This window comes from Macaca fascicularis, chromosome 5 (genome assembly GCF_037993035.2).
Source record: "Macaca fascicularis isolate 582-1 chromosome 5, T2T-MFA8v1.1".
NCBI lineage: Eukaryota > Metazoa > Chordata > Mammalia > Primates > Cercopithecidae > Macaca > Macaca fascicularis.
This window is the reverse complement of record NC_088379.1, coordinates 152,246,922-152,272,481: the sequence shown is the minus strand read 5'-3', so window position 1 is coordinate 152,272,481 and position 25,560 is coordinate 152,246,922.

Genomic DNA, 25,560 nt, shown 5'->3' with positions numbered 1-25,560 from the left:
TCAAATCGACGCAATTAAAAATGATAAAGGGGATATCACCACCGACCCCACAGAAATACAAACTACCATCAGAGAATACTATAAACACCTCTATGCAAATAAACTGGAAAATCTAGAAGAAATGGATAATTTCCTGGACACTTACACTCTTCCAAGACTAAACCAGGAAGAAGTTGAATCCCTGAATAGACCAATAGCAGGCTCCGAAATTGAGGCAACAATTAATAGCCTACCAACCAAAAAAAGTCCAGGACCAGATGGATTCACAGCTGAATTCTACCAGAGGTACAAGGAGGAGCTGGTACCATTCCTTCTGAAACTATTCCAATCAATAGAAAAAGAGGGAATCCTCCCTAACTCATTTTATGAGGCCAACATCATCCTGATACCAAAGCCTGGCAGAGACACAACAAAAAAAGAGAATTTTAGACCAATATCCCTGATGAACATCGATGCAAAAATCCTCAATAAAATACTGGCAAACCGGATTCAGCAACACATCAAAAAGCTTATCCACCATGATCAAGTGGGCTTCATCCCTGGGATGCAAGGCTGGTTCAACATTCGCAAATCAATAAACATAATCCAGCATATAAACAGAACCAAAGACAAGAACCACATGATTATCTCAATTGATGCAGAAAAGGCTTTTGACAAAATTCAACAGCCCTTCATGCTAAAAACGCTCAATAAATTCGGTATTGATGGAATGTACCTCAAAATCATAAGAGCTATTTATGACAAACCCACAGCCAATATCATACTGAATGGGCAAAAACTGGAAAAATTCCCTTTGAAAACTGGCACAAGACAGGGATGCCCTCTCTCACCACTCCTATTCAACATAGTGTTGGAAGTTCTGGCTAGGGCAATCAGGCAAGAGAAAGAAATCAAGGGTATTCAGTTAGGAAAAGAAGAAGTCAAATTGTCCCTCTTTGCAGATGACATGATTGTATATTTAGAAAACCCCATTGTCTCAGCCCAAAATCTCCTTAAGCTGATAAGCAACTTCAGCAAAGTCTCAGGATACAAAATTAATGTGCAAAAATCACAAGCATTCTTATACACCAGTAACAGACAAACAGAGAGCCAAATCAGGAATGAACTTCCATTCACAATTGCTTCAAAGAGAATAAAATACCTAGGAATCCAACTGACAAGGGATGTAAAGGACCTCTTCAAGGAGAACTACAAACCACTGCTCAGTGAAATAAAAGAGGACACAAACAAATGGAAGAACATACCATGCTCATGGATAGGAAGAATCAATATCGTGAAAATGGCCATACTGCCCAAGGTAATTTATAGATTCAATGCCATCCCCATCAAGCTACCAATGAGTTTCTTCACAGAATTGGAAAAAACTGCTTTAAAGTTCATATGGAACCAAAAAAGAGCCCGCATCTCCAAGACAATCCTAAGTCAAAAGAACAAAGCTGGAGGCATCACGCTACCTGACTTCAAACTATACTACAAGGCTACAGTAACCAAAACAGCATGGTACTGGTACCAAAACAGAGATATAGACCAATGGAACAGAACAGAGTCCTCAGAAATAATACCACACATCTACAGCCATCTGATCTTTGACAAACCTGAGAGAAACAAGAAATGGGGAAAGGATTCCCTATTTAATAAATGGTGCTGGGAAAATTGGCTAGCCATAAGTAGAAAGCTGAAACTGGATCCTTTCCTTACTCCTTATATGAAAATTAATTCAAGATGGATTAGAGACTTAAATGTTAGACCTAATACCATAAAAATCCTAGAGGAAAACCTAGGTAGTACCATTCAGGACATAGGCATGGGCAAAGACTTCATGTCTAAAACACCAAAAGCAACGGCAGCAAAAGCCAAAATTGACAAATGGGATCTCATTAAACTAAAGAGCTTCTGCACAGCAAAAGAAACTACCATCAGAGTGAACAGGCAACCTACAGAATGGGAGAAAATTTTTGCAATCTACTCATCTGACAAAGGGCTAATATCCAGAACCTACAAGGAACTCAAACAAATTTACAAGAAAAAAACAAACAACCCCATCAAAAAGTGGGCAAAGGATATGAACAGACATTTCTCAAAAGAAGACATTCATACAGCCAACAGACACATGAAAAAATGCTCATCATCACTGGCCATCAGAGAAATGCAAATCAAAACCACAATTAGATACCATCTCACACCAGTTAGAATGGCGATCATTAAAAAGTCAGGAAACAACAGGTGCTGGAGAGGATGTGGAGAAATAGGAACACTTTTACACTGTTGGTGGGATTGTAAACTAGTTCAACCATTATGGAAAACAGTATGGCGATTCCTCAAGGATCTAGAACTAGATGTACCATATGACCCAGCCATCCCATTACTGGGTATATACCCAAAGGATTATAAATTATGCTGCTATAAAGACAGATGCACACGTATGTTTATTGCAGCACTATTCACAATAGCAAAGACTTGGAATCAACCCAAATGTCCATCAGTGACAGATTGGATTAAGAAAATGTGGCACATACACACCATGGAATGCTATGCAGCCATAAAAAAGGATGAGTTTGAGTCCTTTTTAGGGACTTGGATGCAGCTGGAATCCATCATTCTTAGCAAACTATCACAAGAACAGAAAACCAAACACCGCATGTTCTCACTCATAGGTGGGGAACTGAACAATGAGATCACTTGGACTCAGGAAGGGGAACATCACACACCGGGGCCTATCATGGGGAGGGGGGAGGGTGGAGGGATTGCATTGGGAGTTATACCTGATGTAAATGACGAGTTGATGGGTGCAGCACAGCAACATGGCACAAGTGTACATATGTAACAAACCTGCACGTTATGCACATGTACCCTACAACTTAAAGTATAATAATAATAAATAAATTAAAAAAAAAAAACAAGTCATAAAAAAGGCAAGGAGATAAACTCTGAAGAGACAAAGTAATGATCCAAGCACCATAATTAGACTCAGATGTGGCAGAGACTTTGGGATTAATAGATGGAGACTTTTAAATTATTGTGATTAGTATATCAAGGGCTCTATTGGAAAAAGTAGACAACATGGCAAGCACAGATGAATAATGTAACAAAGAGGTAAAAACACTAAGAAATAATTTTAAAAATGCTAGAAATACATAATGGTTTTCATTGGCTCATCAGTAGGCTGGACACAGCCCAGAAAAGAATCAGTGAGCTGGAAGATAGGTCAATAGAAACTTTCTGAACTGAATGCAAAGGTTAAAAAAAAAGACTGAAACAAACAAACAAAAGAAAAGACCAGCCCCCAAACAAAAAATAAAACCAAACAGGGTATCCAAGAACTAAGGGTCAATTTCAAAGGGTGTAACATACCTGTACTTGGAATACTGAGGAGAAGAAAGACACAGTGGAGCAGAAGAAATATTTGAAGTAATAATAGCTGAGAATTTTCCAAAATTAATTAAACAACAGATCTAGGAAGCTCAGAGAATGTAAATCAGGATAAATATGAAAACAGCAACAACAACAACAACAACAACAACAGCAACATATAGGCTTATCATGTTCAATTGTAGAAAACCAAAGATAAAGATTAAATCTTGAAAGAAGACAGAGAAAAAGAACAGTGCTGTCAAGGAAAAAGGATAAGAATTATGCTGGACTTCTCATCAGAAACCATGCAAACTTGAAGACAGTTGGTTTAAATATTGAATGTGTTGAGAGGAAAAATCTCACCAACCTAGAATTCTGAATCCAGCAAAATTGTCCTTCAAAAGTGAAGAAGAAATAAAGAGTTTCTCACAGCAACAAAAACTGGGGGAATTCCTTACCAGTAAACCTACTTTACAAGAAATGGTAAAGGAAATTTTTCAGGGACAAGGAAAATCATACACGTTAAAGCAATCTCAATTGATATCCCAGCAAGCTATGTTATTGAGACTGAAACACTGATTGTAAAGTTTAAATGGAAATAGAATACTTCTAGAATAACTAACACAATTCTGAAGAAGAATAATAAAGTTTGAGGACTCACATTATCCAATTTCAGGACTTACTTTAAAGTTATAGTGATCAAGACATAGGATAGTATTGATTAAAGAATGCACACAAATTTCAGTGGAATAGAATAGGGAGCCCAGAAATAGTCCCAGAAAATACAGTCTACTTATTTTTGGTAAAGGAGCAAAGACAATTCAATGGAGAAAGGCTAGTCTTTTCAACAAATGGTGCTGGAACAACTGGTTGTTCATATGCTAAATAAATAAATAATAAAATAACCGAGATATAGACTTTAGACTTTTCACAAAAATTAACTCAAAATGGATCATAGACCTAAATATAAAATGCAAAAGGATAAAACTAAAAGAAAACATAGGAGAAAATCTAGGTGACCTTGGGTTCAGTGAGGAGTTTTTAGATGTAACACCAAAAGCATAATCCATGATACAAAAATATTAGATGAATTGAATTTTACTAGAATTCAAATCATCAGCTCTGTGAAAGACACTGTTTAGAGAATCAAAAGATAAACCATGGATGGGAAGAAATTATTAACAAAACATATATCTGATAAAGTATCTGTGTCCAAAATATACAAAGAACTCTTAAAACTCAACAATAAAAAACAGATAACCCAATTAAAACATAGGCAAAATATCTGAACAGACCGTTCGCTAAAGAATATATGTAGATGGCAAATAAGCATAAGAAAAGACCATTCTTTGTAATTAGGGAATCGCAAATGAAAGCAACACTGAGATACCACTGCACACCTATTAGAATGGCTAAACTCCCCAAACTGACAATACAAATTGTTGGTGAAGATGCAGAGCAATAGGAACTCTTATTCATTGTTGGTGGGAATGCAAAATGATACAACCACTTTGAAAGACACTTTGGTATTTTTAAACAAAGCTAAAATTGGTCTTAACCATTCAATCCAGCAATTATGCTCCTAGATATTTACCCAACTGCTTCAAAATCTTATGTCTACACAAAAACCTGCATGCAAACCTTTAGAGATGCTTTACTCATAGTTGTCAAAACTGCCCTTCAACAAGAGAATGAATAAATAAACTGTAGCATGTACAAACAGTGGAATAATATTCAGTGATTAAAAACATTAACAAACAACAAAAAACTTGAATGAATCTTAAATGTATATTACTAAGTGAAAGAAGCCAGTTGAAAAGCCTATATACTATATGATTTTCACTATATATTCACTGGAAAATGCAAAACTTTTGTGAAGGTTAAAACATCAGTGATTGCCAAGGCTATAGGAGAAGACAGAGAAGGCTGAATAGCATAGGGGATTTTATGGAAGTGAAAGTATTCTGGATGATGCTGTAATTGGGAATATATGACATTGTACATTTGTCAAAACCCACTGAATTTAGAGAGTAAACTTTAATATAAAACATTAAAAATGTATTTAGGATGTTGAGGAATCCCAGGATGGAATTACAGAATGTGACAAAACAATCTAATGGTATTACAAATATATGAATAAAACCTCATTGAAAGGGTAGGGGGAAAAGTTTCCAACCTAAGTATCTTTGGAAATGAGTGCAGTCTGTAAGACTAAAAGCAGAAGAAAATGTACATAAGTACTATACTCTAGTTGGTAAAGTTATTTCTTATGGGTTACTGGTTAAAAATTCTGATACTGCTATCTGCTACTTGTGTACACTGGAATTGGTCATTTATTTAAATGTATGGTTGGAGGAACCAGGTTCTCATTGTTGGAGTAGGAGTACACTGATAAGCAGAGAGAAGAAGCTAGAATGATCCATGTGGTAATGGATTAGAGTTGGCAACATCAGTATGAAAGTTCTTGTTTAGCTTCCTATTGATACAGATGGTTACATTTAAGAATATTTATAGCTGTGTATATATGTGGATTAGTTTACATAGAAATATTTTCTTGTTCTGTCTGATGAGAGAACCCTGAAACAATGACATCCCAGAAATAATGAGCACACCTAGTGCCCAGATCTTGGTTTCTAATACCATTCTCCAATAAAAGAAACTATACCTCCTTAGAGAGGTGGTTTATTCTAGGGCTGGGGAAGAAAATCTATAAGATGAGCCTAAAGTATCTAGTAATGCCATAAATTAAAGAAGTGCTCAAATAAAACAGAGAAATATAACCCATAGCGATAGCAGTATGTTAATTGAGATATGCCAAAGGAGTCAACTGAAAGAGCTCTCAATGGCAAAAGCTGCAATGATTTGAGCAACAAAATGAAGTAGTATTGAATTATAAACCAAATGATAAAATAGATATCCATGAGTTCGTGCTGACGCAAATAAATAATCGAATAAATACATAAATAAAGGAGAAGAGGCAAATCCCCTGTATTGATTGGGATGACTTATTGCTATTGATGTTGACTTTGATCACCTGAATAAGGCAGTGTTTCTCAGGTTTCCTCTCAACAAGGTTGTCTGCTCCCCTCATTCCATATTGTACCTTTTCTTTTTTTTTTTTTTTTTGAGACGGAGTCTCGCTCTGTCGCCCAGGCTGGAGTGCAGTGGCCGGATCTCAGCTCATTGCAAGCTCTGCCTCCTGGGTTTACGCCATTCTCCTGCCTCAGCCTCCCGAGTAGCTGGGACTACAGGCGCCCGCCACCTCGCCCGGCTAGTTTTTTTAGTATTTTTTTAGTAGAGACGGGGTTTCACTGTGTTAGCCAGGATGGTCTCGATCTCCTGACCTCGTGATCCGCCCGTCTCGGCCTCCCAAAGTGCTGGGATTACAGGCTTGAGCCACCGCGCCCGGCCTCATATTGTACCTTTTCAAAGGAAGTCACCACGCAGAGCCCACACTTAAAGAGGGGAGGTCTGCTCTACCTCTTTGAGGACAGAATAAGAACTTAAAATCCCAGTCTAATCATAAGAAAACAAACATTAGACAAATCCCAGTTGAGTGATGGATTGAGTGATGGTTGGCTTCTGGCGAGGGCTTTCTTCCTTGCTTGCAGGTAGTTTTCTCACTGTGTCTGCACATGGTGGAGAGAGAACTAGGACACCAACACTACAGGATTAGGACCCTACCCTTAGGCTCTAACTGTCATGGTCAAGAGGAGCCTAAAGGGACATGATGACTCAATGTAGTGTGATGTACCGGATGGGATCCTGAACAGAAAGAAGCAGTTAGGGGAAAATAAAGGAGATCTGAAGAAAGTATGGACTTTGGCTAATCATAGTGAATCAAAAATGATTCATTAATGTGGCAAATGTGCCATAACGTAATATTTTAATAACAGAGGAAACAATTTTCAGAGTATGTCTCTATATATGTTCCTAATTTTTCTGTAAATCTAAAACTGTTCTAAGAACAAACTGGATTATAAAAAATGATGTTATGGGATTAAAAAGAGAAAATGTAATTACAATGAGCTTTCAGAAGTATTTACAAACCATTTTAAGAGAATGAAAGTTGACAGATCAGAAGCACCATAACAATAGAGAATGGCAGGGACATTGCAGGGACAAAGTAAATATTGCAGGGACCACTGCCAATTGGTACAGAGAAGGACAGAATTAGTGACAAATGTACCACATATAACAATAAGGAATTCCAGATTTATCAAAAAGAAAAGCACCAAAAACCAAGAAGGACACTTATCCTAACTCGCTTTCAGCATAAACAGTCATGCACCCCAAAAGGATGTTTTGGTCAATGATGGACTTCATATACAACGGTGGTCCTGTAAGATTCTAAGACTGTATTTTTACTGTACCTTTTCTCTGTTTAATTGTGTTTATATACACAAATACTTGCCATTGTATTATAATCGCCTACAATATTCAGTACAGTAACATGCTGTACAGGTGTGTAGCCTAGGAGCAATAGGCTACACCATACAGCCTAGGCGTGTAGCAGGCGATATCACCTTGGTTTGTGTAAGTACACTCTGTGATGTTTGTGCTAGGATGAAATCTCCTAACAATGAGTTTCTCAAAACATACCTGTGTTGTTAAGCTACACGTGACTGTGTATCTGTCCTCTTCTTTTGCCTGAACTTGACATTCTACTTCTGTTTATATTTTCCCTTGACCTAATTTCCTAATTCTATTTTGATATTATTGTGTGTATATTATATTGTGTGAATCCTCTGTAAGCTCTTTCTACTACTTTTTGGAACAAGATAAAACATTTATGATTGGACAATAAATTCCCAACCACTGAAGAAACTGAGGATATCATCACAGATAAGGTAGAAGGTTCTCAGAGGTTTCTGCCTTTTTTTCTGCCCTATTCTAAGCTTTTTTGTTTTTTTCTTAAGAAAACACATAATAACCCACACAGAGGTAAGAACTAGTGACTAATTCATCTCAAACTGGCCCAGACTAGTCTCAATTTGATTCACCTCCAAGTTCTCAAGAGCTTTCTGGCCTCTGGTGGCCTCTAGCCCTTCTGGTTTTGCACCCTGATTGGCTTCTCTGGCTCAAACCATCTCTCTAGGAGAAAAGCATCTCTCAGACTCCATGTCAGGGGCTGTGTGTGGGCTCTCTGTCTGGTCTCTTCTGGCTGGCCCAGGGATCCTGCCAGAGAACTGCCCCTGAAGGCTGTGATCCACTCTCCTAGGCTCTGCCTGCATCTTTGGGTCTGGGCCTCAGCTTTAAATACATAGGGCTGAAAAAGTTTCGTATAACAAATAATAATAGGATAAAATTTTAAAGAAAACAACAGAATGACAAAATAATGGATAAAATTTGTTCCAAATATACGTATGCTGGCTGGGTGCAGTGGCTCATACCTATAATCCCAGTGCTTTGGGAGGCTGAGGTGGGGAGATCACTTGAGGCCAGGAGTTTGAGGCCAGCCTGGACAACATAGTGAGACCCCGGCTTTACAAAAAATAAAAAATTAGCCAGGGTGTGGTGGTTCATGCCATCTGTAGTCCCAGGCACTCAGGAGGCTAAGGTAGGAGTATGGCTTGAGTGCAGGAGTTTGAGGCTGCAGTGAGCTATGATGGCACCACCACGCTTTAGCCTGGGCAACACAGTGAGACTCTGTCTCTAAAAATAAAAATATATGCTATGTATAAGAAGAATGAAATGCAAAATAATAAAAAAATTATAGACATGTTACATAAATGTCTATATAAATGTGTTATTCCAATACTAAGAGCCATTTCAATGTTGAGATGAGACAGTGTGTACTCACAAGAAAACTGAGAGAAAATATCAGCATGTGATGAAATGCATGGCTTTGCTCAAAATGAGGGTTTGTATTTTGAAACAGCATGTAGGCAACCTATGTAAATACCATCACTAAGCAATTTTAGTAAAACACAATGGCAGTGGGCTTTGGTGAAGGCACAATTATGCAGAGTGGCCTTCACTGTAAATTGCTATAGTCCTTTGGAGAGTAGACTGGCAAAATTTATGCACACACACAATATTTACTACTGTTCCTCCATTTTGATGTGGTCTTAGTTCTGTTACTCCGCCCATGGCAGTGATGTTCTGACCAAGCTCTAAGGAGTGCTAGAGGAAATTGAGGTTAGGGTTTATTTAGGTTTTTTCATTTGCCACAGCTTGTGTGTGTGTGTGTGTGTGTGTTTTAGTCAAGCTCTCAATTAAAATTTGCTTAAACAAAAGTTTAGAAAAATCTAATATTTAGTTGAAGCTGTGCTCTCTGAAGGTACCCCTAAGTAGAAAAATGTAAATTGTATGAAGATACAAAAAATAACTCAGATTAAAATAGTGGAAGATAGAATACAACTCAGAATACAAAAACAAAATGCAAACAGCAATAGCATCATGAAGGAGCACCACATAACTATTCTATGACGCAAACCAGTCAAGCATGGGGCCTATTTAGGTACAAAGGAATATTAAATAAAATGAAGACAAAGCAGAATGCAAAACAGAATCCTTGCATGATACAATGACATAAAAATGCACTTATGCATGTACAGTGACAGAATTTGGAAGATAATTTAGAGAAATATAAATAGAGCTTAATGTTCTTCAGTTCCCTTTTTCTATAAAAATATTTAAGTGCACATTAAAAAATATTCTGTACCTATGTAGGAGAATAAGGATTATTTGGATCAAACTTACTTAGATGAATGATTCCATTAAAATTGTCATAATTTATTCATGTGTAAGTGTAATATACCTGCTTTTGTAAACTTCTGTAAAATTAATAAATGGCCTCTCAGCATGTTGGTTGAATTAGCTTGCTATTGTAAACCAGGTTCTCCAGACATTTGCGAACATATGTTTGTGTACTCAGATGCATAAACAACAAAATGATGGATCTTTTTTCACGTGGGAGTGTTTTAGCATTTCAAAGTCAACATCCAAAGAAATACACAGATGTATATGCAGCTGGGGAACAGTCTTATTTTCCTTTCCCATTCCAGTAATGATATTTTAATTCTTAGTCTTTGTCTGGATTGGGTTGTTGATTCCAGCATGGTCTTGATGAACAATGATTTTAAATTCTCCAGAAGGGCATGCAAGGTGACAAGTTAATCTGACATTTGAAAATGATGAGATATAGTAGAAGAAAGAAACCCCTCAAGATAAAGTAGTGAAGGTTCTGAGAAGAAAACAGAATAAAATGGTGTAGTGTGAAGTGAGGTCAGGGGCTTTTTCAAACTGAAAGAGGCTAAAAACTGCAAGAGGACAAGATGATTTGACAAGTGTCCATGTTGAGAGACTAATCCAGATTCCTTCATAGAAAGAAACAGATATAGTCTGAGGACTTCATTTGCATATCCAGAAGAACACCTGATGCAGAAGGGAAGAATTAGGCAAGAACTGCTGGCAGACACTGGACTCCATGTGGAGAAGGAAGAGAGAAACGTTCATTCATTCATTCATTTACTTTCTACCTCTGTGATCCATGGCCAGTTACTTAACTTCTCTCTGCCTTGGCTTTCCCATTTGTAAGTGGGCCAGATGACTGCATCTACCTCCCAGTGCTGTTGAAGGATCAAAAGAGGCTGCACATGCCAGGCAGAGTATGTTCTGTGTTAGCTATTGTTATTATTGGCAGCAATGGGGACTGCCAGACTTCTCTGAAGACTGGAAAATACCACCATAAAATTGACATCTCTCCAGATAATCTGGGGTACAGAAAATCTCAGAGCCTGTTGAGTGAGCGCTACGTTTCTACATATTAGGATATCCAAGAGATATGTGAACAACAAAACTGTTTAACTGAATCGCAGGGGGTGCAGATACCGAGGTGCAAAGTCAGGCTGCAGGCTTATGTCACTGTGGGTAGCATTTGAAAATGTTTCCTTATTGTGTTTTGATCATGATTCTCACCCCAGTGACTTGCCATAAAAATGGACACAAAGCACAAGGCTGGTCATTAGATCAAGTGTTGTGTTGTTTTCCTAACGCTCAGAAAGCTACTTCTATGCAGGAGGTGAGCGATCCTTTCTTTCTTGACTTCAGAAACAAAGTCTATTTATTCAGTAGTCTAGAAAGTAAGATAAGTGGCATGGTGTCATGTGTACAGAAATATAGAAAGTCAATCACTTCTCTCTACTCTGCTAGTCTGAGCCCCATCCTCTCTTACTGGAATGCCATGGGCATCTCTCACTGTACTGGTTTCCTGGCTTCCATCATTGCCTGCCTCAAACTTTACCTAAAGCAATGTCTAATTATACTTACTATATTATAAGACAGAGTAAGCAAAACAAATCAGGATATGTGTCCAAAGGTAAAAAAATCTCAAATTTAAAAAAGAAACACTTCAAGCGAAAAAATCAATTTTTGGCTGACAGTTTTAACTTTATTCCTGTTTCTGCCCACCTCCTAATCTTGGAAAATGAATTTGACAATTGGAAGCTACATAGACAGGCCAGTGGTCAAGGCGTTGGCTAAGTGCAGTGTTTATTTTTCTTGTCTTCCTTTCTTGTTACCATCTTTATCTGGAGTTCTCTGCGTGGCAAGACCCTCCTTAATTTGGTTTTGAGTAACCTCTTCACCCTTATTTCTCATGGTTTCATTATTCCTTTTTCCATGCTGTGTGCTCCAGCTAAACTTTAAAAAGTATTGTTTTACTTATTAACATGGAAATGTTCTGTCTCCACGCCTTTTTTTTCCCACTTCTAGGAATATCCAGCCCCTCTGCCTCATCCTGAAATATCCAAATATGAATGATCCTACATCTCTCACCTCCTCCATGGAGCCTTTAGCACACCACCTCCTCACCCTTCCCCAAGACAAGAGCAGTAGCTGCCCTCCTCTGGACTGTCTAGAGTAGTCAAATCAGCTTGTGGCACTGGGCATTTTCTTATGTGTGCTTTATTTCTTTATGTTCACCTATTCTTCCTTAGCACTTGGTTAAGCAATCTGAGGGTAGGGGCCATACCTTGATTATCAAGATTCAATGAATGAATAAATCTTCACCCACATCAATGCTGAATTATACTTAATGTACAAGGTAGTAGGAGCTATAGAATAACAGAGATTTTATGATTGAGGAGAAATGCATCTCATACCGATTTTACTAATGTATGTAAGGACAAAATAATATGTATTTCAATTTCAATTTTCCATTTATAGTTTCTCTTCATTCACGGGAAGACTGGGAAGCTGGAGCATGCCTCACACTTATGTCATGAACTTGTTGTGTAATCTTGGGTAAATGATAATAAGAGCTAAAATGTATTCAGTGGTATAGAAAATAGAATGATTTATCTCTGCAGTGCTGGTCTGAGCCCCACCTGTTCTTACTGGAACACTGTGGGCACCTCCCACTGTGCAGCTCTCCTGGCTCCCACCATTCCTGCCTATGTGCTCTCTCTAACACAGGAGATGGCAAATCAGATCATATCACCCTGCCCAAGTCCCTGCAACCTGTTTTGTCAAGTCCTGGCTTTGCTCTAAGTAAAATTCAAGGTCCTGCTCATGTCTTCAAGTCTCTTCTTGCTCTCTCTGGTGCCCTGTTCTCCTTTGACCTCATCTCCTGCCACTTTTCCTTCACTTGGCTCCATCCACACCCAAACAGGCCATGCACATGGCCACCTTAGAGGCTTTGAGTTACCTATGCCTCTGCCTACAAATGCTCTTCCCAAATATTTCAATTGTTGGTCCCTCAGCTCCTTCAAGTCTTTGCTCAAATGTTGCCTTCTCATCAGGTCTTTTCTTGACCAATGTATTTAAAATTTGCAGACACTACCTGCCTCCCCTTACCAGCAGTCTGATATCCCTTTCCCTGATGTTTTCATTCCATAGCATGCATCACTGGCCATTTTTCAATGTATTTTTTCATTCATTTAGTATTATGTTGATTGTTTCTTGTCTGTGTCTCCCCATTAATTTCTACTAAGTTCCATGAGGGCGGAGATACTTTATATTCGCTGATAAATCCCAAATGCTTACAGCTGTGCCTGATATATAGAAGACATCCTCAATATCTGTTGGAGGAAAAGAAGAATGCTTATAATATGCCAGGCACTGCTAACCGCTTCCTAGTCCTTTTACCATTTAAACATCACAGCAACACTCTGATGTAAATATTTTTACAACCCCCATTTGAAGTTGAGGGAGCAGAGGTTTATAGGGGTTCAAATGCTCAAGGTCATATAATTAGGGACAAAACCAGGATGTGAATTAAGGTGGTCTAACTTCAGACACAATGTTTTAACCACCCTCCTATTATAATTTTTAGCAGGGCTGGGCCTCAGTCTCGTCTGCTTATTTTAGTCAATATTATAATTGTCCATACATTTAGGAGTCAAAAAGCTGTAAAATTTAGTAATGAAAAACAATATTTTCAAGTTGCTTTACCTCCCTGCCTTTCTGCAGAAGCAAACACTTATAACTCCTAGGTGATTTTTGATTTTTGCATTTTCTTCCATATTTCTGAATAATATCTCACTATTTATTTGTTTGTTTGTTTGCTTTTGAGGTAGAGTGTCGCTCTGTCACCTGGGCTGGGATGCAGTAGTGTGATCTCGGCTCACTGCAACCTCCGCCTCCTGGGCTCGAGTGATTCCCCTGCCTCAGCCTCTTGAGTAGCTGGGATTACAGGTGTGTGCCACCATGTCTGGCTAATTTTTGTATTTTTAGTAGAGACGGGGTTTCACCATGTTGGCCAGGCTGGTGTTGAACTCCTGACCTCAAGTGATCCGCCTACCTCAGCCTCCCAAAGGGCTGGGATAACAGGCGTGAGCTACCACGCCTGGGCCCCATATCTCACTATTTCTATTCCTTGATTTTTTTTCCCCTCCAGTTTTAGATATTATCTATTGACTTCCCACACTGGAAGATGATGATTTCAGCTCTCTTTCCTCCTCTTTCTGCACCACACACACACACACACACACACACACACACACACAGAGTCATCCCAAATACCTCACCATCCTTCTTCCTATTCCCCTGACCTCTTGTAACTTTGGTTAGACCAGTAGACAAGTTTATGTTGTTATTACCTCTGTACTTTATTCACAGATGAACCATGCACATGTACATGTTTTTTTCCTTCCCTGCATAACTTTCTGTATTCACTGGGATTGTCTTATTTTAAATTTGCTTGTTTATAATTGTACTTTTCACTGTTTGAGCCTGAAGGCCTTCATCACTTTAGAAAAATTTTTTGAGCCCTTGAATATCTGAAAATAGCTGTGTTTTGCTTTGACACTTGAATAATGGTGCAGCTGTTTATAGAAACCTAGATTGAAAATAATTTCCCTTCAGAAGTTTGAAGGCATTACTCTATTAATTTCTAGTTTTCTATTGTTTTTTTGTATCTTTAGAAGCTATTTCACTTTCTGGTTCCCCTGAATATGATCTTCATCCCTCTCTCTGCAACTGTGTTGGCCCTTCCCTTCACCCCTAGTGTTCTGAAATTTCTCAGTGATGTGCCTGGGTGTGACTGCTTTCATCCATCTTGACATTCTTTCTGACCAATGTTCTTCAGTTCTAGGAAATTCTCTTAAATTTTTTAATTGATGATTTCCTCCCTCAATGTTTTTTGTCCTCTTTTTCATGAAACTTGTTGTTCAGATACTATATTCTCAGTACTGGTCCTTCACGTTTCTTTTCTTTTCTCTTGTATTTTTCATTTTTCTCTACTTTCAGAGATTTCCACAATTTTCTCTGCCAATCTTTTGACTGAGTTTTCAATTTCTAATCAGGTCAGAACACAGGTTCTTTTACTCATCTGGAAAAGAAGTTCAGAATCTTGTCCAACAGGAAGTGGACTAGTGGCTTCCTGAAGGACGTGTTTGAACCACAGTGTCCAGCTTTGAGATGGGCACATAGCAGGTTCATGATGAAACACAAAGAGGGCACTGGCCACAAGAGCAGGGCAAAGGCAAAGTAAATATAACTGGAACTAAAAGCAAGAGCAGGTCTAGGAATAAGATTACCTAGAAAATAAGTCTACCTGAGATACGCAACTGATTTCTTCCAGTTAATGTTTATATTGCATCTAGATCCTGAGGGTTGGTGGGGTTAGGGGATCCCCTAAAAAGGGGATCAGTGGCCCTGGCTTTAGATAGAAGAGGCTGGTGGATCCTTAGGATGTTAAATTCTCTTACACGGACATGCCACTTCAGAATCAGGTACTGTGGATTGAAGGTCTGCACTGAAGCCTCTCCAGTTTCAGAGGCATTGGTGGATAAACCCTAACTATGGAACATCTCTATTTTCCAAGTTGTTTTGAGTTTTTTTTTTCCCACTTATTTCTAATAAAATATAGTGGCACACTGAAATCATTAAAGTCTGTCTGCCAATAAAATGTCACAGGTCTGTGGACTCCAAGGAAGTAGCTAGGTAAATATTTACATGCACAATTGAATTTTCTAAGTGTCCTGTGTCCCTGATCTTTGTGGATGCTGTAACTACTTGCTAACAGATAATTTAGTATGTTGCAGAGACGTGGAAACAGGCAGATGCTTAGTTCCTAAGAGGGAGCCTCGCTGCTGGGCTTGCTGCCAGTTATGTGCCTGATGGGTCATGTCTCAACCTCTGGATTTCAGTCCCATGTCTAGCTCTTATTTTTTTCCCTTGCTTTCTGAAAGCCTTAGGGATTTGGACTGCTTCCATTCCCTGGTTCTTTTCCTCCTACGACTGACTGCTGAGTAAAATGCTGTCTTCCCATCTCCCTCTTTGCTTGCTGTCACCAAAAATAAGCGCTCAGGCTCTTTTTATTTAAGGATTTTGTGGATGATCTCTTCTTGTCTTGGGAATCAGCCTGTACAGCCAATTTGTAAAAAACTCCGTGGCTCACTTCTGGTTAGAAGATTAATAAGCAGCATGTGGCTTCATGTTTGCTAAGTGAACGAAAGTGTTTATAAAATTGATAATTGTTACATGATTCCTAAAGGTTTTTCCCACAGGCTTCCTAGCAGTCATTTGTTACACCTTTTCTTAAAACCTCCTTGACTTGAGCCCCTGAAAATCTGATTGTTACCCAGGTCCATGTCTTCCTGTCCTTTTGAGTTTGCTAGTAACACTTTCTCTAAAGCAGTGTTTTTCAAACTTGAGCCTGCAAAAGAATCACCTGGAGAGCTGGTAGAACCACAGATTCTTGGGCCCTACTCCAGAGATCCAGATTTAGAGGGTCTAAGATGATATTGATATGGTTGGGCCAAGGACCACGCTTTGAATAGCACTAGGCTAGACCATGAAGAAGAGTGCCTGTCATGTTGGATAGACCTGGGCTCCTTCGCCAAATGTTCTTTCTGAGCTATAATTTGGGCCCAGTCTTCCCAAAGTCCACATGGTTTCGGTGGTATCTGTTTATGGTACAACTCTTCTCTCCAACAGTATGGCCAGACCTCCACTTCTCTTAGCCAAGAGGAAGGAAGGGAACTATTCCTTATGGAGGATATAATCTATGCAGGTGATGAGCTGGGTACATTTATGTGTTTACTTCATTGAATGGTCACAACAGCCTAATGGTATGGCTGATGTAATTTCATAGAGAAGTTCAGTAACTTACCCAGTATCATCAAGCTGTTATTCATCAGGGAACCTAGGTTTTGTACTTATCACTGAAAAGTGCAGCTCTTCTAAAAGAGTGCAAGCCCCAAAGAGCACTTGCCTGGTGTCAAACCTTTCTAAAAGGCTCACTTTCAGTTCTGAGAAACACTCCCAACGACAGCAATAGCTGATATACCCAAAACCTAAGGAAAAACTGAACTTTTCCTTATTCAGACAAAGAACTCTGCTTTCCTCCCAGAGTCTCTATGACTCACAGTTGCCCTCTGCCCTCATGAAAGTGCTCTGTAGAATTACAGATCAGCGATGTTGGAAATAGCTCATAACAAAAAGTAGTTAGATGGTTTCTGCCAATGGAAGGATGTCATTTTCTAATAGGCCTAAAGAGAAATTAGGTCAGATCTCCGGAAAATCAAGAGAATGGTCTAATGAAATGTAGCATACTTTATTTCTTCCTTGCAATTCTTTAAAAAAATTTCCTTTATAGTAGATGACCCTTTAAGGACACATGTATATTTATATATCAAATATAAATGCATACAACTAGGATTCTTATTTTAATATAAGAGAATACTACACAAGTGTAAGAGATTATGGTAACTATTTAAGGCTGGCATGGGTCATGATTCATTTTGGGCTTATCCTTATCCTAATACAGTAAGCTTTAGGTTCTCATTTTCCAGGCACTGAGTGTGGAGGTGTTGGGATTTCTGTTTCCCTGATTCCTTGGCTGCCAGCAGAGCTGTGCTACTTTAGATTCAGGAAAGCATGTAATATTCTTTACAATATTCTCTGTTTCAACCATTGCAGGGAGCCTGAATAAAGATGCTATTTGACCCTCTTATTCCTCCTCATCCCTTCCGAATCTGTTTTTTCCTACCACCCCAGTGTGTTTGAATCATGTGTAAGTTTCAGAAGATTCACATCATCATAAATTATTGACAAATCCTGAAGTAAAATAGGGCCCTATTTCCGCAGTCTGATGACCCGGGTCCTTCTATTCCTAGTTTTGCCATATATTTAGCTATGGGAACTTGGGCAAGTCACTTCTATTCACTGGGTCTTACTTTTGTTTTATATAAGATTAGGGTGTTTTATTAAATTATTTTAAGATTTAAAGTTCCATGAAACTAGAATTGCTATAAGGAAATTTAATCTTCATTTTGAATAAACCATCCATTCAAACTGTGACAACTTCCAGCTAAATGCCTAAAAGAATTTTTCTTAGACTGTTAGCAGCTCATGGACTCTTTAAACTTAAAAACAAACAAACAAATAAAACATTTTATGTGATTAACTGAAGTGTTCTGGCCTGTCCCTTATTTATTAAGTGTTTGGGCAGGATAATGGAATGATGGATAAATTGATTCTTATATTTCTCACTTAAAAAACATTGCTTTCCAGTCTGTGAAAACTTCCCATTTGCCAGTGGTGAGAAAAAGATATCAGTGCTTTCAAGCAATTTCTTCAAATCCTACTTTAAAGTATCAGAGAGTCAGACCACAGTATAACTCAGTGACTCAGCAGTTCCTTTCAAAACTGCTTCCTACAGAGATTCTGCAGATGAAGGCAAATAGAGCTCTGAATGTGGGGTGGAGAAAATTGGGAAAAGCTGAAGAACCCAAGGAAACCACATGTCTGATTTTTATCTTCCATGAGATCATAGAAGCTCTTAGGTCTTTTTCTTTTTCTAAGCCATTCCAAACTTGGACATTAAATAAACAATCGCTATATGAAGCAGTGCTTCCAGGGCCTACATGAATATCATGGGCAGATGGGGACATGCCTGATGCTGGGGGACCAGATAGTACTGCTGTGAACTCCCTGCATTCTGTTCCATCTCCCTATAACATCTGTCCTGATCGGGGGCAGGGTGGCTCAGCCCAGATGGAAAACCATATAATATGTAGGTCAGTGTAATGCCTAAGAAGCTTCTGGGTATTACCTTTTGTAGGTCTCCATATGTTTCCCACCATCTCATTTAAATACAAATGGCTGTCACAAGATCAAGCCAAGTCTTCTTTGCTTGAAGAGCCTGGCCTGAGGTCCATCAGAGCCCCCACCTTGGTTCTAACCTAGCAGTTCCGGAGGAGACTGACACTCCACTTGACAAAGTCCAGGAGTGAGCTGATCAAGGATGCCAAAATGTGTTCAGGTGTCAGACTTTGTATGAGACCCAGGAGGCAGGGTCAGTGATCAGTGGACATTAAAACAGGGGAACTGGATATTACTTTAAAGAGAACCAGAAATTCAAAGCAAAGTTAGTGAACTGATGGGGAAGCACAACTCCAAGTCCATGGGCTGAAAGCAGAGAGGGAAGCAGAAATTCAACCAATATCACTGCCAAAGAAAGAGGAGGGTGAGGCTAAGGCGATTCATCTTAAGGATCCCTCTCACTTGGATTTTATTGACCCATCCATATATTGAGCAGCTCTAGGAAACTACCTCTGAGAGGATATTTTTTAAAAAGTGTTACGTGGATGATATGGTTAGGCTTTGTGTTCTCACCCAAATCTCATCTTGAACTGTAGTTCCCATAACCCCCATGTGTTGTGGGAGGTACCCGGTGGGAGATAATTGAATTGTGAGGGTGGTTACCCCCATGCTGTCCTCATGATAGTGAGTGAGTCTCACAAGGTCTGATGGTTCTATAAGGGGCTTCCCCCTTTGCGCGGCACTTCTCTTTCCTGCTGCCATGTGAAAAAGGACGTGTTTGCCTCCCTTTCCGTCATGATTGTAGGTTTCCTGAGGCTTCCCCAGCCATCCGGAACTGTGAGTCAATTAAACCTCTTTTCTTTGTAAATTACCCAGGCTCAGGTACTTCTTCATAGCAGTATTAGAACAGACTAATACAGGAGATATAATTTATATGCTATACATGTCACCCATTTCTATAAGTCAATGATTTTTATTATATTCACAGAATTGTGCACTATTACTAAAATTTAAGTTTAGAATATTTCATCACTTAAAAAAGATACCTCATACCCATTAGCAGTCACTTCCTATTGTCCCCTATTCTTCCCATTTTCCACCCCCAGCCCTTGCAAACTAGTAATCTACTTTTTTACCTCTGTAGATTTACCTAGTCTGGACATTTCATGTAAATAGAAATATACAATATATGGTCTCTTGTGCCTGGCTTCTTTCACTGATAGGGTTGTTGGAAATCTATTTTCTTTACAAAATCTACCTCCCTGTTAAAACTATTCTGTGGGTGTGTTATGACTGAATTTAGACTACTTTTCCCAAGTATGAAATATGTACATACATTGAAGTGTCTTGGTTAAGAAAATGTTGTGGTTAATTAACAGTTACATAGATTTCCAGTTAAAAAATTAAATAAAATATAGTACATGCAACATTAAAACTAATTTGACCTTCTTTTGATGGTTCATGCCATGAAGAGCCACAATGTAATTATGAGTAAACATACATGCTGTGGTTGAGTATTGTGGGTGTATAAAATAGAGACAACAGGTCTAAGGTGTGTGACCCTATTACCTACTCTAAAGAGTAGGAAAACAATACAACTAGAGTGAAAAAACCCAATTCTCTGATCTCTATTTGTTTATTTGTTTTGTCTCCTTTTTCTTTTTTACTGAGGCAAAATGTACAAAAAAATTTAGTAGAATCTGAACTTTTTTACTGTTTACATTCCAGAAAGGCGGGTGTTATAGTAACTTAGGAAAGGGAATCTGATAATGACTTGTGAAAGAAGAGATGAAAATATTGGCCTATTAACTGGATCTTTGGGCGTGGATTTTTTGGAGTTGGGTGGATCCTACTTCTTGTTTCCTACATTCATATGTCTTCCGAAGCAGAAACTCTCTTCTTTCTTTTTGAAATGAACATAAAAGGGAAGGTGAGACTGAGAATTGTGCTTCAGACAAATTATTCAGCATGCTTGGAAACATGGCTTACCCCATGCAAGTTAGCACATGTTCAAGAAAACAAGTATACAATCAAACACAATGAATCTTGTTCTGGCAAAAAATGTTTACTTCATAAATTAAAGCAATTTAATTAATGAATTTCTATCTAAGGAAGCACTATCCTGAAAAAGTGAAATAACAGGATAGTGATGGGGCATTTCACACCAGAATGACCCTGAGATATGTTTTGGTACCAGAATGTATAAAACAGAAGCTAGAAATGGTGGGAAAGTCATTGTCCCATGGGATCAGTCTCATCTGTATAAGTCATAACTTTCTCAGTTTTGCCTTTCATTCCTTTACATCCTTGAGAGATAAATCATAGCTTTGTTGTTAACAAGAGCAGCTGGACTCTGACTAAGGGGTCAGCTTTCAGGAAACATTGTTGATATTGGACTATCATTTCCTGCAGAGAGAAGAGTGGCTTATGTGGTGAATCTTCTTTCCTACATACATTTGCTGAAATGCTTCCTGCACATGCATTTTGCAGAATTCTCATGAGAAAAATTTAATGTGGCATTTTGGTTATTCCGCAGCTTCTGACCACCAACCTTTGCATATTATTCTCTCCTACCGACAACTGCCTAGGGTGAGCTGCTTGACACAGGAAAAATAACAAGTTCAGAATGGGTCAAGAGTGATAATATAATATGGAATACATTGTTCTTTAATTTTGGTAGCTAAATTTCCTGAAAGACTTTTAGTGTTTTTACGAACAATGCTTAAATCTTGACTGCCATTGTCCAGAAGGAAATATATATATATATATTTTTAAAGGAACATTTAGCTATGTTGCATCTCTCACAATTTCAGTAATGCTGAAACAGAAAATGTCTGCTCTGAACTCTCTGGAATTCTCAAGCCACTGTGTTTTCTGTATCTACTTTGTTCACATTACCATATACAAGTCAGCTGCCAGATGCTCACTTGCCCAGGGTCCTGGGAACATACCCCTTGTGTTTTGATCTCTTTATTAACTGCTTATACAATTTCCTTTCAAACACGAGTTTAATGAACCTTTCTCTTTCCTGGCTTTATGATCTCCTTTTCCCCATTCCCCCAGTACTCTTGTCCTTCACTCAGACTGCTTATCTAGCTGGAATTTATTTGATTTCTCTTTCCCCTCCTCCTGTCCTATGGGAAAACTCAAGGCTAGGTTTCCTTAAACATTTATGACCTTAGTTTATGCTTTGGAGTCCCTTTGGATTATTCAGGCTTGACCCATCACACATCTTTTAAACAGAACTTGCTTTGAGTGCCCCAGTGTTGAGCATGCAACATACTCTTTAGATTGTAGGACCATGAATTATGCTTAAGATGCAGAACAAAGGAATGGACATATGTACCATATCTTCCATTCTTAAAGCCTAAGGTAAAAAAGAATCAGGATATTCTAGGTGAAGGCTATACCCCAAAAGTGAATGTAATTTGATCATAATTCACATCATGATGAGTTAACATTATCCCTCAGTTTTCAATCCAGAGAAGAACAGGAGGGGAGGAAAAAGTGAAAGAAAAGGAGAAGCAAGGGAAAACAGCTCGCGGTGCTTGTTATTGAAATACCATGCCAACTTCAGTTTGGGGTTTAATCAATAACTTCTAAGACACCCTGTGCCTTTTATATTACAAATTTGATTCCCGGGTATTTAGGAGCATATTGTGTTTATTTGGTTACACATCTTGATTTTCTTTGAAACTGCTGATACTCATTCTCTTGGATTATGTATTACTTTTTGTGATTGATCACAATTTATCTTGGCAGTGGTAGGAAGTTCATTGTTATGGGCTCAATTTTTTTTTCTTAACAGTGAAAGCAATGAAGAATGAGCCTCTAATGCTGCTGAGTATTTTAGGGTTGGGATGGGGAATAAAGGGGAGAGTTTATAAAAGGCTAGTTAGTTCTGAACATGCAGAGTGCAGAGGCGGGAAAGGGGAAGAAAGTTTCCTATTTCATAGAGAAATTTTGGACAGAGTTTGAACAGGGAATAAGAAAAAATACCCAAATGTAATTTTATAGCCAACTTCCCATGTCTTCGTGTCTGCAGGATAACTTAAGATCTTTTTATTATACTTCCCTTGCAATTAAGTTTGCTGATGTTCCAAGAGAAATAGGAGGAGGGCTGGGAACATTCCTTTTGATGGTTGGAATATACAAAGTCTGTTATTATGCCTTTTAAAATTGCAACTCATTTACACAACAGTGATTATCCATTATATTTTTTGATGACATTATTTGGGGAAATGAACCATAAGATCACAAGCAGAATTTCTGCTAAACCAGGCATGTTCATGATAGAGCCTCCCGGTAAGCAGTTCTGTTCACAGTTGACCATTGGATGGGCATATTGCTGTGGTGTAAACTCCCTGAGTTAGAATTACCTTCCCTGCCACTTCTCTTCCCCGTAAGACACAGCAAGATGGGAGTGGGTAGAGATAATTAAAAGTCAATTGTCTTGGCCCATTGAAAGTGAGTAAATGAGGACGAGCATGAAAGTTAGCAAAGTGCACATATGGCACCTTCTCTCCTGCATGCTACTCTCACTTCTTGCTGCCCTCAGATTCTGGCACCCCTTCTGCTTCCTCTAACCATGGATTTAGTGCACTGAGGGTATCCTCTGGTATGTCTCCCTTCCACCCTACGATAAAGTTCCCAGGCCTACCCTAACTCCATAGTCTCCACATTGATGATGACCGTGTGTTTCTAAGGACCAGTCAGGATGCAAACTATGAAAAATAAAAATGTGCCTGTTGGCAGCTAAAGATGGGATTGAAGCCATGTGGAGACAGGATTTAATGAAAGTCTACATTTTAACTGTGAGACTCCCCTGACTTCATTTCCTGTTCTGTTCCCAGGACACTGGCAGGAGAGTGGGGGAGAGATCTGTGGACACCGAATGGCCACGTCCCTACCAAGCATCCTACAGTGGAGCCTGTCCCTTGACAAATCATGCACACAGAGCTTCCAGTAAGGGTTTTGGTGGCTGACCTTTAAATATGAAGGGTTCACCAAGAGGAAGGTTGTAATGTTAAGACAGAAACCAAAATTGAAAAAAAAGTCAGAAGAAAAAGTTTAGCGCAGGGATCCCAAAAACTGTAAAAGAAACAGGGGGATGGGGGAGAGAAAGATAATAATATCCTGAGAGAGAGAAGGGAATTTACATACATAAAACAAAAATAAGAGTTTTATAAAAACATTTGTTAAAGGACTAAAAGCATTTATTAAGGAATGAAAGCTCATGAAAAATAAACATATAATAGCGGATATAAACAGTTCAATAGAAGGTTTAGAAGATAAGTTTGAGGATGTCTATTTTTTTAGTTTAGTTTTTTTTTTTTTGAGACAAGGTCTTGCTATGTTGCCCAGGCTGGCCTTGAACTCCTGGGCTCAAGTAATCCTCATACTTTGACCTCCCAAGTAGCTGGGACTTACAGGCATGAGCCACCAAACCTGGGTCTGTTTGAGGACTTCTAGAAAGTAGATCGAAAGTCAGGAGTGAAAAATGGGAGAGAAATATAAGGAAATTAGAAGGTAATATAATTTTAACATCCAAATAATAGGTAATTCCGAAAGAGAGAATAGAGAAAATAGAGGAGAAATACTATCAAAGATTTATACCAAAAAGTTTTCAGAATTGAAAGACGTGAGTTTTTGGATACAGAAGGGTGCTGAGTACCTAATACAATGATGATTGGAAAATAAACTTGTTCCACGTCTTGTTGAATTTCATATTTCAGAAATATGGCTACAGAGAGGAGTTCCCATAGAGAAAACAACAGAATCAAGCCACGTACAGGGATCCAAACTAAGAACATCATCCAGCCTCTCAAATGCAAGACGGGAAGCTAGAAGGCACTGGTGCAATACTTCAAATTTCAGAGAAGAATGATTTCCAACTTAGAAATGTGTACTTCGTGAGATGACCAAACCAGTGTGAAATTAAGATAAGGACATTTCAAGCAGACATGGTCTCTTTATTATTTTTAGATTTCCCACACACTCTTCTCAGTAAGCTATTGAAGGATGTATCCTACAAAACAAGGGATTAAATCGAGAAAGAGGAAGACAGGGAATCCAGGACATCAGGGATTCAGAATGAGAAAGAGAAGGGAAACCCTGTAGGCTGACAGCATCACGTACAGGATAATGACAGGCTTGGGAAAAATGTATCCAGGAAAGATAAATGGAACTGATACATAAATACGACAGTTTTGCCCATGTAGAAAATTAAATGGAAAGTTATCGAAGAGTATGGGAAGATTGAGGCAGGGTCTCAAAGAAAGAAATGTAGGTAAAAAAGGAGCTATTTATTTTAAGAATAACACAAAATTATTTTAAAGAGGGAATGCTAAGGTGTGAATGTGTGTTTCCCTCACAAATTTATATGCTGAAATTCTCACCTCCAAGGTGATGGTATAGAAGGTGGGGCCTTTGGGGATGAAAATGGCATGGGGGCAGAGCTCTCATGAATGAGATCAGTGCCCTTATAAAAGAGGCTCAAGAGAGACCCCCTTGTCTCTTGCACAATATGAGGTTATAGTGAAAAGAGCTGTCTGTGAACCAGGAGGCAGGCAGGCCCTCACCAGGCATCCAATCTGCCAGCACCTTGATCTTGGACTTCTAATCCTCCAGAACCGTGAGAAACAAATTTCTGTTGTTTATAAATTACCCAGTTTATGATATTTTGTTATAGCAGCACAAATGAACTAAGACTGG